This window comes from Protopterus annectens, chromosome 2.part1, assembly GCF_019279795.1.
Source record: "Protopterus annectens isolate FY-2018-M chromosome 2.part1, PAN1.0, whole genome shotgun sequence".
In the NCBI taxonomy this organism is placed as follows: domain Eukaryota; kingdom Metazoa; phylum Chordata; order Ceratodontiformes; family Protopteridae; genus Protopterus; species Protopterus annectens.
This window is the reverse complement of record NC_056729.1, coordinates 1,288,767,970-1,288,785,209: the sequence shown is the minus strand read 5'-3', so window position 1 is coordinate 1,288,785,209 and position 17,240 is coordinate 1,288,767,970.

The window sequence follows — 17,240 nt, the reverse complement described above, 5'->3', positions numbered from 1 at the left end:
ACAGTGGGACAATGACCTCCTTTTTTCTGGATGAAAAGCCCTTAGTGATGATGTGTGCCACGTAGAAGGATTTCCTGACTGTTGTGGTGATGTGGTTATCGAAAGTGAGACCACTGTTCACTTGTGTCCCTAAGTCTCTCATCACACTATCGATGTTTAGTGTCCTGCCACCTATGTGGTAGTTCATGGGTACATGTTTTTTTCCAAAGGGGGTGACTATACATTTCTTGGCATTAACCTTGAGCCCATGGCTCTGGCACCAGGCATCTGTTTCTTTAAGGCCCTTTTGTAGAATATCCACATCATTTGGGGATTCAATAATGGCTCCCAGTTTGCAGTCATCTGCAAACTTTGTTAGGCAGAGTCCCTTAATGTTGGCCTGTACTTCAGAGAAATAGATGCCAAACAAGAGTGGTCCCAGGACTGAACCCTGAGGTACTCCACTTGTCACTTGTCTGGAGCTGGATTCGGAGTCGGCTACTTTTACGGTCTGGGTTCTGTCAGTAAGCCGGTTGGCAACCCATCGAGTGACGTAGGGATTTATGCCCAGCTTAGTAAGTTTATCTATTATTCCAGAGTGGGGGATGGTGTTGAAGGCCTTGGCGAGGTCCAGATAGGCTGTGTGGACCTCCTTTCCCTCGTCCGCAGCTCTGGAGACCGAGTCAAGAAGTCAGTCAGATTCAGGAGACAAGATCGGCCCTTCACAAACCCAAACTGGGTCGGGTCCAGTGTCTGGAGGTTGCCAATGTCTTTGTTTATAAGTTCCATGATAATGCGTTCCATGCCCTTGCAGATCAGGCTTGTCAGACTGATGGGACGGTAGTTCCCGGGATCCAAGGTGGATCCTCCCTTGTGGAGCGGGATAACTGTAGCTGTGCACCACTCAGTGGGCACGAAGCCTGAGGTGAGGCTATGATTAAACATGACACTTAAGTGGGGTGCCAGTTCATTTTGTAGTTCATGTAGTACACAACCTGGGATGTCATCTGGTCCCATGGATGCTGTATTCTTAGCTTTGGAGAGTGCTGCTTCTACCTGTGTGGCTGTGATTATCGGAATTTGGCAATCTTTTGTATTGAGATGGGCCCTTTAGGGGGTGAGAGGGGAGTGAAGTTGGCACTAAATTGATCTGCCAGGATATTTGCAATATCCTTGGGATCAGTATATTTAATGCCATTCTGTTGTAGTTCAGAGCAAATCTGAGCATTGCCATAAAATTTATGGGCCATAGAGAGTTGAGTAAATTGGAGGTAGTGGTGGAATTCTAGCCAGGATAGGTTTTAGAGAGTGGTACAGTGGTGTCAGCAGTTAGATAAGTTTGATGCAAATTTGGCTATTTTATAGTAACATTGTTGTAGCTTACTACTAAGTGATGTGTGGAGGTTGAAGAAAATGGGGCTGCCATGCATAATGGATAGAATAAGCAAAGTGTTTGCTAGTTTGTTCCTAGTTTGATTATCAAGGAATAATAACTGTTCCCCCTACCCCCACTCAATATATGTAGTCACTTTCTCTATATCACCCTGTGGTGCTATATTTGGATGAATTTAAGGCATAAATGCCAAGTGTATATTTCAGACACAAACATGCCCATATACATGTATGCTTACATCAGTGTTTACTGAGATACAGTGTGTGTGAGTGTGAGTGCAAGCATGTGTGTGTGTGTGTGTGCATACCTGCAGGAATGTATGTAAATGAGCAGACACCAACTTTTTGGAAAACATATATTGTATGATGAGATGTGATACATTTTAAATGAAAAAAATTACATACTTGCTATGCTTTTATTAAGATATACATTTTGCTAAAAAAAAAAAAAAAAAAACTTTTCTTTCAGAGAGCCAGCCCATGGGATATATGCAAATGACCCCTTTAGGAGATACCAGAGTATCAGCATATGCATATATGACTGTGTTTGTATGTGTGTGTGTTTGTGTGTGGTTGCATGTGTGTGTATGTTTATGTCTATCTATCTGTATAGACACACACACACACACATATAGGAAAGTAAACTGGCATACATACGCACACGTGGGCACACTTTATATATATATATATATATATATATATATATATATATATATATATATATATATATACTGTATATATTTATATCAAATTCAAACTCAAAGTAAACTTTAGTATTGATCAGATATACACAGCAGTGCAAGCTGAATGAAATTACTTTGCTTTGGTCCCAGTGAAAGACATAACAATGAAACGCATAGTTTGAATGACATTCAGATTAATGCACATTCAGTAGTAATTAAAATATTAACAGCACAAAAAATTACCACAACTGGAAATGAAGACATTAGACAATATTATACTAGTAGGTATTGCAAAGACTATGACTTCACATTGTGATTGCTTAGATATTGCACTTCATCAGTTGTAGTATGATATATTCTGATGTTCATATTGCACACGTATGGTGTGGTGACTTACTCCTAACTATTGCACATTCAGGAAGTAATTGCATAGGAAATCAGGCTAACTGTACCAGTTATTGAAGCAATCTGCCAGAGTTATTACTATAGATGATACTTCACAGCAAGTGGCATATTGATCTGATTATTCACTGTCATGCCTGGCATTCAAGTTCAACAGCCTTATGGATAGAGGGAAGAAACTTCTGTTCAGTCTAGATGTTTTGCCGTGTAAGCTGTGATACCTCCTGGCCGAGGAAAGGTGGAAGTACATGCCATGGGCAGGGTGAGTCAGATCATCAATTATCTTCCTAGCCCTTCCCACACACTGAGTCTTGTGCAGATCATACATAGATTGCAGCAAGGAACCCATGACTTTTTCCAGTGTCCTCACTACCCTCAGGAGATCCTTGCAGTCAGATGCTTTGCAGTTACCATAACAAACTATGATGTTATTTGAGAAGATGCTTTTGATGGTCACCCTGTAGACAGCTTTGAATATGGACTGAGACAGGTTTGGCTCCCTCAGTTTCTATAGGAAGTACAAACGTTGTTGTGCCTTCTTCACTGTGTGGCTAATATGACTCGACCAGGATAGGTCACCTGAGATGTGCACCCAAAGGAATTTGTTGTTTTTGACTCTTTCCACTACTACCCCATTTATCAGCTGCTCAACTTCTTCCCTGTAGACTGTGTCCTCACCATTTCTGACAAGACCTATGACCGAGAACTTGATAATTTTGTTGGATTCATGCTTGGCCATGTAGTCATGCATCAACAAGGTGAACAGCAGAGGACCAAGTCTAAATAAAAGATGTTCTATTGTATGTATTCTGAAATTAAAAAGCCTTACTAGATTGGATTTTATGTATAGAATCCATGTAAAGTATGTATTAATTGTACTTAAGATCTTAAAAATCAACAATAGTATGAATGAACATGGGTTTACCATGTCATTTTAGTATTTTAGATATTTGGTACTTATAAAGTACAAAAACCTTTGTAGGTATTTTATGGTATATAAGAACATTTAGTATTGTTGCTTCTGTAGGGTTAGGGTTTGAGTTTTGCATGTGGGTGTGTCTAAATGTATTTGTGACACTTTTGTAATCTTTAGAAACTGTAGTTTCTATGAGTACTAGTTGTCAAGAAGAATGAAATGAACTGATTAACTAATTCTGGTTAATTACCTAACTAATTAGCTACTGTTTACTGACTAAGGGCATGCTCTCAATGTTGTTTTTATATGGAGAAGTCACAGTATTCACTGTGACGAAAAGTGCTTTATTTTGGATCAAACTGCTTGTTCTTATGTTTTGTGTTTGGTGTCTACCTTCCTGCAACCAGTTTCCAGTCTAGTATCCAGTTACATAGTGGGGTGTTGATGCCCAGCAGGATCAGCTTTGATATCAGATTCTGGGGGATGATGGTATTAAAAGCAGAACATAAATTGATGGACTATTCTGACATAGCAATTCTTGTTTTTTAGATGTGCCAAGGATTCATGAAGTGCTATAGCTATTGCATTAGCAATTAGATTTATAGGCAAACAGTGTTACAGGTAGGCTTGAAGAGATATGGCTCTTGATCAAAAAAACACTTCATTACTGTTGATGTAAGAGCAACTGGCTGGTAATCATTTAGGCTTGTTGGTTGGCATTTCTTCAGTAAGGGAATGATTGTCATATTTTTGAAGCAACTGTGTACAATGGCTAGTTGCAGGGATGTGTTGAATATATCAGTTAGTACAGTGGACAGTTGGGTAGCACAGTCCCTTAGAACACTTCCTATAATATTATCAGGACCAGCTGCTTTTCTTGGGTTTACTCACCTTGAGGTCTTCAGAACATCAGCTGTTCTTAGACATAGCACTTCCTTACCTTGTTCGACAGGGAGCTTATTTGGCACAGTGTTGTTGCCCATATCAAATCTGCTGAAGTAGGTATTTAATTTGTTCAGAGATTCTGTGTTGTCATCACATGGGGATGTTACAGGCCTGCAGTTGGTTATGGCTTGTATGCCTTGACAGAGATGTCTGGAGTCCCTTTGGTCAGAGAAGTGTCCATGAATTTTACGTCCATAGGTCCTCTTAGGCTTCTTTACACCTCTACTTAGATTTGCTTTGGCCTCTCTTAGTGCATCCTTGTCTTTTGATTTAAATGCAGTATTACATGCCTTTAGGAGTTCATATACTTCACCAGATAGCCAGGGTTTCTGGTTAGCAAGGATGGTGATACATTTGATGACTGTTACATTATCAACACACTTTGAAATATAGGCCATTACAGATTCTGTGTACTCCTCCAGGTCAATATGTTGGTTCTTTACAGCTGCCTCTCTAAACACTGATCATTTCGTAAATTTGAAGCAGTAATGTAGTGCCAAGTCTGCTCCCTCAGGCCATATCCTTACTGTTTGATTGTAGGTTTTTCCCTTTTCAGCAGTGCTGTGTATGCTGTAAGCAGCATGATGGCTATATGGTCTGAGTTGCCCAGATGTGGATAAGGTATGGCCTTGTAGGCAGTTTTACATTTGTGTACACATTATCCAGAGTGTTCACCCCCTCTTGTTGCAAAGTTCACATGTTGATAGAAATGGGGTAATACGGATTTCAAATCAGCTTGATTGAAATCACCTGCAATTATATGGGCAATCTCATTGTTTAATTCTGGAGGTCATTTATTGACAGATGCAGAATGTTCAATGCCACACAGGTATTAGCACTAGGGGGGATATAAGCAACTGTTATGCTCACGCCACTGAATTACCTAGGCAAGTAGAAGGGTCTGCATTTTAGTGACATGAACGCAATGTTCTCTGAGCAATGAGGGGTGATTATTTCACAATTTGTACACCAGCTATTGCTGAGATGCACACAAACACCCCCTCCATGAGATTTGCTACATACAGACCGATTTTTGTTAACACAAAATAATGACATCCCCTCCATATATATTGTACCATCATTTATACTGGAGTTCAGCCAAGTTTCAGTGAACACAAGCAAACAACTATTTCTCAGCTAAGATTGTGTGGAAAGATTCATCCTTAAGTAGTTCTTCTTGCTCTCCAGTGAGCATACACTTGCCAGCAGCATGGAAGGAAGTGCAGGCCTGTATGGATTTCTTTTCAGTTTGTCCCTAATTTCTGCTGTACAGCCTCTCATTCTTGATCTTTCATATCTTTCCCTTTTAATATACTTCCCAAGTCTATCAGCTGTTTAGACAGGTTTGAATGGTTTCTACAGTCTTTACCATGTTCCAGTAAGATTCCAAGGTGCAGGAGTTCCTGGAGTGTGTTTGAGATTACAGGCCTCTCTGCTAACAGTTCATCAAGCATGCAGCATAGTGAGACATGAAATCAGATTTCAAGAAGATTCTCAGCATTGTATTTTATCATACCTAATTTATTGCCCTTAAATCTGTTTTTATGTTGTTTCTGATTAAAAACAAGACAGCTAGCTAGTGCTGTTGCCATACAGGGCACCACTATCTCTCTCTCTCTCTCTCTCTCTCTCTCTCTCGATATATATATATATATATATATATATATATATATATATATATATATATATATATATATATATACACACACACACACATATATATATATATCTGGGTCCCCTTCAGTAGATCGAACATTTACAAGTTCGAACCACATATGGCCGAGACCATGTGTTCGAACTTGTAAAAGTTTGATCGGACTGAATGGAGATCTTCGTATAGTGAGGAAAGGAAAGATTTCCCATTTCCGCAATGTAGTGCAATCTCGGAGTTGGTATATTTAAATAAGGGGGGGTGTGGGGGGCTATAGACGTTTGGTTTTGTGTTTTATTGTTTTATTTGTTTTTACTTCAGTGTTCAAACTTTTACTAGTTCGAACATATGGTCTTGGCCATATGTGGTTCAAACTTGTAAAAGGTCGATCTACTGAAGTAGATCCATATATATATATATATATATATATATATATATATATATATATATATATATATATATATATATATATATATGGGTCTACTTCATATGATCGAAAGTTTATTTGATAGAAACTCATTTGACTGAAAACTCATAACACCTAAACATGAAATTTCAACCCCTTTTCCCGACTGTAGTGCGATCATGGAGTTATAATATATAGTTAGGGGGGTGTGGAAGGCAGACTCCCCCACATACTTCAGACATTTTAAACCATACACATGGATACTTATAACTGCAGTGAATAACTCTGCAAAAAAACAATAGTTACCTCAACTATGTGGGGGGCTATGTCCCCACACCTCTCAATGTGGGGGGATGTGCCCCCCACACCCCACACTAACTATATATCCTAACTCCATGATCGCACTACAGTGGGGAAAAGGTGATATATCTTTAACTGTAATGTTTAGGTGTTATGAGTTTTCAGTCAAATGGGTTTCCAGTGTTTTGAAATGTCGGTGTTATGGTCTCATTCAAATGAGTTTCTATCAAATGAACTTTCAATCATATCAAGTAGACCCATATATATATATATATATATATATATATATATATATATATATATATATATATATAAAATCTATATCTATATTATGTGTGTGTGTGTGTGTGTGTGTGTGTGTGTGTGTACAGTTTTAATTGTGTGTATGAACGTCTTGTGTGTGTGCATGTGTTTTTCTGTATGTGTGCATGTGTTGCATCTTTCTGTGTGTATGTTTAAATGCAGTACATAGCTGAGATTTGTAAACTTAAGCTGTTGTATATGCAAGCTATGCTCACGATTAAAAAAAATAAAAACACTTCTGAACTGAAGCACTTCGAAACAAATTGCTTTAGTGTTTTTAGGCTAAAGTAAACTAATTTCACCTCCCTGTATATAACAGTGTTTTGCAAGTCACAAAGGAAATCTAGATCCACAAAAGACAAAGCAGTTATGCAAATTCAGCAGAGACAAAGAGCAGATAATGAATTTAGTGGTAGAAATTGTTTAGAACCTTAGTAATTGTTTCTTTATTGCAGTTTATTCAGGCTACAAATCAATGCTAAATAAAGCTGCATGGGGAAATAAACACATTTATACTGACAGTTCATGAATCTAGACTTCTAGAAACACTTGTCTTAAATTTGATATTCTTAAGAAAGGAATAATACAGGAGAGCACACTATTTTAATTTCTAACATTGGTTTAGAAAACATGCTGTCTTCATTCTTAAGAATCTGTCTACCGCTGCAATATATAGCTTTCTGTTTCTTGAGCTTTTCTTTTTTTTTTTTTTTTTCTTGTTACTAAGTTTAACAAGCATTTGTTAAGGCTGTTGCTCCTGGCAGCTACATTGAAGAAAGATACATAGTTCCAAGCCCTCTGGTGGCATTCTGTCAAAATAACAGATCGTATCTTAAATTCTTTTCTTCATCTTTATTGCAGAACTTGTTTTTTAAGTGAGTGTAAATCAATTCAGACAAAATATCACCAATCTGAAGTTAAACAACAGTAAGTTGCAAAATAACAATCAAATTCCTTCTTCTGGCGTTAATAGTTTTGGTTACTCTTGCATGAATATACATTCTTAGAAAGGCAGTGGTTATGAATGTAGATGTGAAACGCGATATGTATTTATAGAAAGTAATGTTTCAAAATGATGAATTTAAAATGCAGTTTAATAATGCCAATTAATGATGTGAAGTGATGAATTAGATGCTGATGAATAATGCCACATGATTTATTATAAAAGCCTTTTGGATTTATTTTCCGGTTTTGACAAAGTTCCCACACATGAATTTTGAAATATTTCCATATTACAGAATCAAAAAAAATACAATGAAAAGGACTGCTACATTCACTCAGCTGTTATAAATAACTTTATGCAACTGTATTTTCTCAGAATAACCCTCTTACATATAAACCAGATTCCATGTAATTCATTTATTGTGGTACTTTGCACAGCTTTCATTAGTAAATAATATTGTACCCTAAGCTCACATATTATAAAAGCATTTTCTTGTTTACTATAAGCATTCCCTGCCTATCAGAACACCATTCTCAGCTGCTTGTCCTTCCTTTGTATCTTCATCTTTTACATTCAACACTTGTTTATTCATTAAGTCCACATATGCCCCATAACTTTAGTTCTCCAAAGTATACTATGTCACTGGTTGTTGCTGGTTTTCCTTCCCTTTCTCCATTCTTCGTACCTCCTTACTAACTCAGTGCACCTTTATATGGTCTCCTTCTGCTTGACATCAGTTTCCCTTTCTGATGTACCTAGAACTGTATACCATATTTGAAGCTGAGTCATAATAGCAGTGGCAGAATGAGCCTTTCCTCCTTTAAGTTAAATTTCCTTTCCCAAGCAACTTTCCTTTATATTAGTTTTTACCATAACTACTTTATACTGTATAGTATAAATCATCTTATAAATAATCATAGTTTTGGAACTGTGTCCTTTCCCTGTAGAGCATCTATCTTTTCAGCTAATTCTAACCACATGCTAGCTTGTGTTTATCTGTCCACTACCCTGAATTTACCAAAGCTAACTGACTACTGTCTCATCCCCCATACCACAGCAGTGCACCATACTTTTTGTTACTACTAAACAAACAGATATTCCTCTTCAATCTAGCCACCCTCACTAATGCACTGGCTTCAAATCAGGTATGCAAAATTACCTTAGCTATGAGTTTATGGGCACACAGCAGGTTACAAACATAATGATACAATACTTACACACTCAAATACTCTGGACATTTTATATCTCCTGCTTGTGGGGAAAAAAATATCTATCTGCCTTATCAGCCTATATTCCAAACAATGTACCATGGGTTTCATGCTTGACTCCTGCGGGTCATAATGTCAAGTCAAAGTGTTCTATATCCACAGGGATCTGCTATTCTGTTATCTGTGGCCCAGTTGTAGGAGGGCCTCAAAAATCATGTAAGTCATATGGGGATCCTTTATTCTGGGTAAGCTCTTCTGGTAGTCATAACTTTAAGGACCAATTTACTTAGATGGATAATGAATGAATTAAAATTATATCAGGCAGGGATATTAAAACACTTTTTGGAATGGCTCCATTTAGTCATCTATCCCAGAGCACTCAGCATCAAGGGCAGCAGTGAGCATGTCATGGATAATTATCCAATCTCCTTGTCCAGAATATAAGAAAAATGATCCTATATAAAATTACATGATTCCTTCCTGCCCCATACAGTCGCATGTTTCTAGCCACATTCTAGACTTTTAGTACTTCTGCAGAATTCTCTAAGTTAATATTGCACAGCTTTCATAAAACCCACCCTCAAATGTTTTCACCAACTCTTTACATAGGTAAGGTGATAACTCATTGAGTTTTAGACAGAACTCATAGTCACCACAGTTTTAATACAGATTTAGTCATCATCATGACTGCTTTTTATGCAGACCTTCTTCCTCTAAGCTAGGGGAGTCATGCCTTATACATTCAGCTTTACTTCAGTCTCTTCACTACCTTTGTTTCCATCCCTCACATTTACACACATTTAACCCACCACTCTTCACCACTCTCTCAACCAGAGCCATCCTATGTCTTCCTTCTAATGACCTCATATTACCATCCATCCAGACCCCATACAGGCTGAACTCATTGAACCAAGGTGCACAGGTCATGTACCCTCCAGATAAGGAGTTCTGTAGAGATCAATAGTTCTGAACTCCGAGGAAAAACAATAAATAGTAATGTTTACTTCTCTTCTAGTCTTGCGGCATTTTATATATGTTATATATTAACATTTTCTAATTTGCAGTCACAATAAAACAAGTATTCTCAGCCCATAGTATCTGCTATGCTACAACAAAGCCTAACATTTCTGTCAAAATAAACTTGCAAACTTACAGCTGCACTCCCATTATAGGTTTATATAGTTCTACTGAGCTCTGGCTGTAGAACTATCAAGAAGCTTATCTGTATTACCTTTCTTATAAGATAGTCCAATTCCCTATTATGCCGTCGTGAAGACGCAGGTTGTCGAATGTGTCTTTGTTGAACAGTAAAGTGCAAAAAGGCAAACTAGCGAAGCAGCGTTTCAGCGGATTCTTTCCCTGGGAAAGAATTTGTTTGGCCGCTTTTGCTACTTTGCCTTTTCGGTACTGTAGTGCAATCTTGGAGTTGGTATATTTAAGTAGGGGGATGTGGGGGGCACAAACCCCCATCACCCCTCCCCACATTAAGTAATGTTTTACTGTTTTTTTTTTTTTTTTTTTTTGGAACAGCAATTGTTTTCCATTGGAAAATAATTGTTGTTCTGAAGTTTCAACATTGTAAGCTTTCGCTTACATGGGGTTGATTATCTGTCATTCACTCTTCTGAGCATGCAATATGATAATATAGACCCTATAGTCCAGTTTCCTGTGGATAGATGATTATTAGCATTAGTGACAGAGATGAATTTATGGTTACTCATCCAAACTGTAAGGACAGATTTAACATTTTCAGTTGACTCTCTGATTGGTGAACAAAGGCACTCTTTTACAACAATGTAGTAAATGTGGTGGAAGCCTACTGGGCAGCAATTCTTCCTCTTAGAATTGAAGTTTTACATTCTCAAAAGTAGTATTAGTTGAACAGTTTAATCTGTCATGGTGAAGATGGCAGGAAGATAAAGTGTCCTCTACAGCCGGAAATCCTACATGACTACTGATCTCAGCTGCCTGTAAAACATGGTTAGTGGGATAGAGATTTTAGTATGTCAGAGTACCTAAAGCAACTTAAACCAGAACTTTTTTCCTAGTTAGAAATTTTTAGGTCTTACATTTTACACAAGTTGCTTAGATAGTGCATTCAAAAATACACATTATACTCAGCAACTGGTTTGATAAGTGAGGAGTAATGGAGCTACTGGTATCCATGGACATTCAAGACATGAAATTACAGATAAGCTTGTGTAAACAAATGACCTTCTGACTACATATAAGGTGGTCAAAATAGAGGTCATGGTCAGTTGTGAATATCCAGGTCTCGAGTTGGTTTTAAGAGGAATGACAGTGATTCAAGAAGAGGAAGGGACAGGAATCTCACTGAAGTAACTGTGCAACACATTATTAACATTTATGATGACTACTGATTAGTAGGCCTGATCAAGGCATTGCTGGAAAATTTGCTCATCACTTGGTCAGTTGGCTATCACATGCCATTTGCATTGTGATCAACCCCCCCCCCCTTTTCCAATTTTCTCCATGGGGTTAGGGTGTCATGTCAACTGTCACCATCTCTCTTTATTCAATGCCAGTCTTCTGCCTTCTTCAACACTAATTATTAATAATAATGAGAGTCACAGTAAAGCAGAGACTGTATCACATGACAAAACAAATTAAAACAAACTCAGCAACATATTAAAGGTCAAACTTTAATCAGCAAAGCTTCCAGGTTAACAAACCCTTCCTCAGTGCATCTTAACAAAATGCAATACACTTCAATAAAAACACAAGTTCATAAAAATACAGCCAATCAAATACATTATTCAATTAAACACTTAAGAGATCTAGCTCAGGCAATATTGCTTATGTTTAAGTATTGGTTTGAGACTCACAGCTAAGTTAGTGCCCGGTGGGTGATCAGCTCATAAGTGTATAATCTATTCATATTCTTTAGTTTCAAGTTTATTATTAATATCACCCTACCTTAGTTATTTATTTATTTTTATTTATTTATTTGACATTTGTTGACTGAGAAAGTCTGACTAGGAACAAAGCCTATTTTCAGCAGAGACCCAGGGAGAAATTCTCCAGATGTATGTCTTTGGAATGTGGGAGGAAACCCCCACAAATGCAGGCAGGACATTCAAACTCCGCATAAAAGGCACCCCAGGTGAGAATCAAACTGGAGAACCTCTTGCTGTGAGGTGACAATGTTAACCACTGCACCGTACAAATAAAGAAATCACATTTTCCCCATCAGAGAATCAATTAAACCCCGGTCTCCCACATGAGAGGCAGGGATACTCACCACTCTACTAACAAGGAAGACACTCATATTTCTATATATCATGTCAATCACCCTAAACTCAAAAACATGCATTGAACCATTTTCAATAACATGCTTAGATAATGCATTTGTTAAGTTCTTTTTTTTTCTAATTTCTGATTTATGTTCAATTATTCTATCCTTTAAACATTTTGTTGATTTACCTACATAAAAACTAAAGCATGCCTTGCAAGTTGCAGAATATATGACATTAGTAGAAATACATGTAGCAGAACATTTAAAAATATATACTTTCTTAGTAGTCAGGTGCATAAAACCTTGGTCACTATTAATTCTAGAACAACAGCAATAATTATAACATGGATCTGTACCCACTTTCTTTGGATGTCTAGGCATTAAACCACATCTAATATATTTATAGCATATTATTTGTTTCAAATTGGAACAATTCTGGTAAACAAAAATAGTCTGTTACCTACAATAAATTGTAATTCAGGTACAGTTGTTAATATGCTCCAATTATCCACTATAATCCTCTTTACGCCATTTGTACATCTACTGTAAGTGGTCAAATACCGTAATTGATTGTCATCAATTACAGTCATACATTCATTCATTCATTAACATCTCATTATTATAATATGGCATAGCTTGGGTTTCTCTCATCCCTAAAACATCAACACTCACTCACACTATTTAACAGATTTTCATCATAGCCCCTGTCTCAAAATTCATTTCTTTCATCTGTGCAATGCATTTATCAATATTAGTAGTTAACCTACTACTATGTAAGAGTTGTCCCTTAACAATTCCATTAAAAATGGTTTACCTTTATATTAGCAATATGCACAACTTCGATCCCAAGAAGGTCGAAAGTGCATTTTCAAAATCACAGAATGTCGACAAAAAAATTGTCCTAATTTGCAATGAGCGAATGTACATTGGTATTCGCTCATTGCAGATTCTGCATTTCAGGTGCAGATTGCACTATACCAGGGATCGGGAAATGAACCCTTTCCCTCACTGTAGTGCAATCTCAGAGTTAGTATATTAAAGTAGGGGGGTGTGGGGTGTGCAGCCCCCCACATGGGGAGGTGCAGGGGGGCAAGCCCCCCTGCCTAATGATGTGTAGTGTAATTTGTAGATCGAAAATCATCAAATCTGGTTTTCCAGATTTTGATTTTCGAACTTTGGTGAACAACGTTTGATTTTCACAATTTAAAGTCGCACAATAGTGCATTTGTAGTTGTCATTCTCGGTAATATAAATGGAAACCGTTAGAAATATTTGGTGCATGCATACTCTTAATATGTAAATATTTATTTCTACGTACAGATTTTTTGTGTATTGTTGTTTGTATTTCATATCCATCAAAAAGCAATTCCACATCTAGAAATACAATAATAGTAGATAAAAAAGACAAAGAAATGTTAAGACTTGAGTGCTATTGGTCAAATATTGAACAGACTGAACCAGTTAATCCTGTTTACCCTCCCAAACAAAAAACACGTCATCCACAAAGAATTTAAAACAGGTGACCTTTCCAGAATAATGGTTTGAAGCATTATATACAAAATCACTTTCCCATTTATCCAATACTAAATTGGCATAGGTATTCACAATAGGGGCACCCATTGCAATGGCTGATGTCTGATAGTAAAATTTATTAATAAAAATAAATACATTATTATCTAGTACAAGTTCCAATAGATCACAGATAATTTCTACCTGTCTACTTGACAACTGACCATACTTGGGTAGTAGTTCTTTAACAGAGTTAATTCCATAATCATTGGGAATCATAGTGAATAAGGATTTAATGTCCAATGTTACAAACAAAAAGGGGACATCCTCGTATTTTTATACCATTGCCACAACTGTTTCAAAAAGCCACCAGTATCTTTGATATAACTCTTAACATATTTAAGATATTTATTTAAATAATTTTGTAGATATATTGAGATATATTGAGATGGGCTCAGTGGACCATCTCCTGCCCGATACAATAGGTCTCATAGGCGGTTTCTCTTCAGCAGGTCTTCTCTCACACAAGCCATCTCTTTGTTGGATGGTCTTGTTTCCTCTTGTCTTCTTCCTGTCTCTCCCAAGTCTTCTTTACCAGATTGTCTTCTGCTTTTCTGAGCATGTGCCCGAAACACAGTAATCTGTTTTCTTTGACATTTTCTGCAATTGGAGCTAATTTGTCTTCTGCTTTTATATCCTCATTTCTTCGTATGTCCCACAATGTGCACCTTATTGCCCATCTCAGGCACTTCGCCTCCATCACCTCTAGCTTCCTCAGCTTCTTTGTCTTTACTGCCTAGGTTTCTGTACAATACAGTAGTAGTGGTCACACCACTTTTCAGATTGTTTGACATCCTTCTGTAATATACTACCCCAGACACTCTGTGCCAGTTGGCTGAAGCCCCTCTGATTCTAGCTTTGACCTTCTCATTCAGTCTTTCCTCCTCCTCAACTACACCTCCCAGATACTTGAAGCTGTTAACCTGTTCCACTATTTTCCATTCTACCTCAATTCTCAGCATCTTCTGAACTCCACCATTTGATGCCATTACAACTATTTTATCTGTACTCAGATTCATCCCATATGCCTTCAGTTTTGCTTTCCATTCCCCTATCCTTTGATGCAGTTCTTGCTCAGAGTCTGCCTGTAATGCCACATCATCTGCATATAGCAATATTCTTGATCTGTCTCCTCTGACTGGTTTGCTAATGTAGTCCATCGCCAGTATGAGCAGCAGTGGGCTCACAGATTAACCCTGATGCACACCCACTCTCACTGAGAACCCCTCTGTGAGACTGAACACTGTTTGTAGTGTTTGTACACAGCTTGCACTAATTCTGCTAGTGCTTCTGGGACTTCACACCACATCAGGACAGCCCAAAGCAAATTTCTTGGGACTTTGTTATATGCTTTCTCCAAGTCTAGGAATGTACAGTTGGACTTTTTCCTCATCTCTAGCTTCTTCTCAAATATTTGTCTCACTTCAAATATTGGATCAGTTATGCTGCATTCCACATCTGAATCCAAACTGCTCATCTCCCATCATACGTTCTACTACTCTGCATATTTGTTTATCAATCTCCCTCTCCAGAACTTTCATGCAATGTGACAGGAGTTTGATAGCTCTGTACTACCCACAGTTGTGAATGACCACTTTGTACTTGAGCACGGGCACTAGTATGTTTATTCTGTAGTCATCTGGGATATGCATTTCTTGCCACACTGCTATGAGTGCCCTCAAGAACCATTTATCCCCAGTCTCAGCTAGCATCTTTATCATATCTGCTGTGACCTCATCTGAGCCCACTGCTTTCCCTGACTTCATTTCCCGTAGTGTTTTTCTGAGGTAGTAGGCGCCTCTTCTCTCATCATAGGCTGTGTTTGGGGCAATAGAGCTTCTGTGGGATTTTCTTCATTTAGAAGCTGCTGTAAGTACTCCTTCCATCTGCCTTTGATGTCCTGTGGACTGGTTGGCAGGTTGTTGCTGGCATCCCTTATGAAGGGTGTCTGACTATTTTCTTTATCCTTCTGTCTTTGCCTTGCAACCTGATATAATTTCTTTGAACCATCTACTGACTTACTTTCCAGAAGCTGGTAAAGTGCCTCTGATGCCTTGTTGTTTGCTATTGCAACTCTTTTCTAAGCTTCTTTGTTGACAAACCAGTATTCCTTCTTTGCCTGGTCCGTCTTTTCTATCTACCACTTTATCCTGTACACCTTCTTTCTTTTGATGACTTCCAGGACTTTTGCATTCCACAAACAGCTTTCCTTATGTACCTTATTTCCACAAATAGCTCACCTGCATATCTGTTCTGTAGTTGTCACACATGCTGTTTTGAGGAGGTGCCATTCTTCTTCAACTCTTATCTATTTCCTCTTCTTCTTAAGGTGCTATAGCCCTGAATAGTTCCTTGAACTGTTGTCCTTTATATCTAGTCAACTTCCAGGTCTTCACTCTGACTTTAGAACCTTTTCTGACCACTGCATGCAACTGATTGTGGAAATTAGTGGTTTATGTTGTGGGCAAACTATTTCACTGGGTATGATTATGCAATCAGTAATTTTACCCCAGTGTCCTTTCCTTACTAGGAGGAAGTCTACCTGAGTTGCATGTTGGCTACTCTTGTATGTGATCTTGTGGTGGTGTCTCTTTCTGAACCATCTGTTGGCTAATATCAAGCCATTTGCCAGACAGAAGGCTAGAATGACCTCTCATTTATTCTTGTTTCCTGACCAATGTGGACCCAGGCAGTCCTCGTATCCTGTTCTGTATGTTCTGATATGTGCATTCAGGGCACCAATTTTGAACACCTATTCCTGTTGTCCTGCTTTATCTAGTAGGTCCTGCAACTGCTGTCTGAGGCACTCTTTTCCTCGCTATCACAGCCCTGTGGGGCATATGCTGAAATTATGAATATTGTTCATTAGGTTGGAGTCCGATTGCCATGAGTCTGTCATAAATTCTGATCACATCCCTCACTCTCTTCTGAAGCCTCTCACTAACTACAACTCCCACACTATGTCTATACTGTCTTCCACCTGAATCGTAGACTCTACATCCCAAGCCAAGTGGCTTTGCTGCACTGCCCTTCCATCTTGTCTCCTGGATACACAGGATGTCCTGCCTCCTCCTTACCATCATGCCATCTGCTTCCAAGCTGTGTCCTGTCATTGATCCTGCACTGAGTGTAGCAATTCTTAGATCATGTCTGTCAGGTTGATTGGTTTAAGTTCAGCTTCTGCTCAACAGAGCTATCCCAGGTAACCCAAGCTGGGCAAATGGATAGCAGCTAGCCAGTAGCTTATTGACCTTGCTAGGCTTTATTCCAGGTACAAATCAAACAAA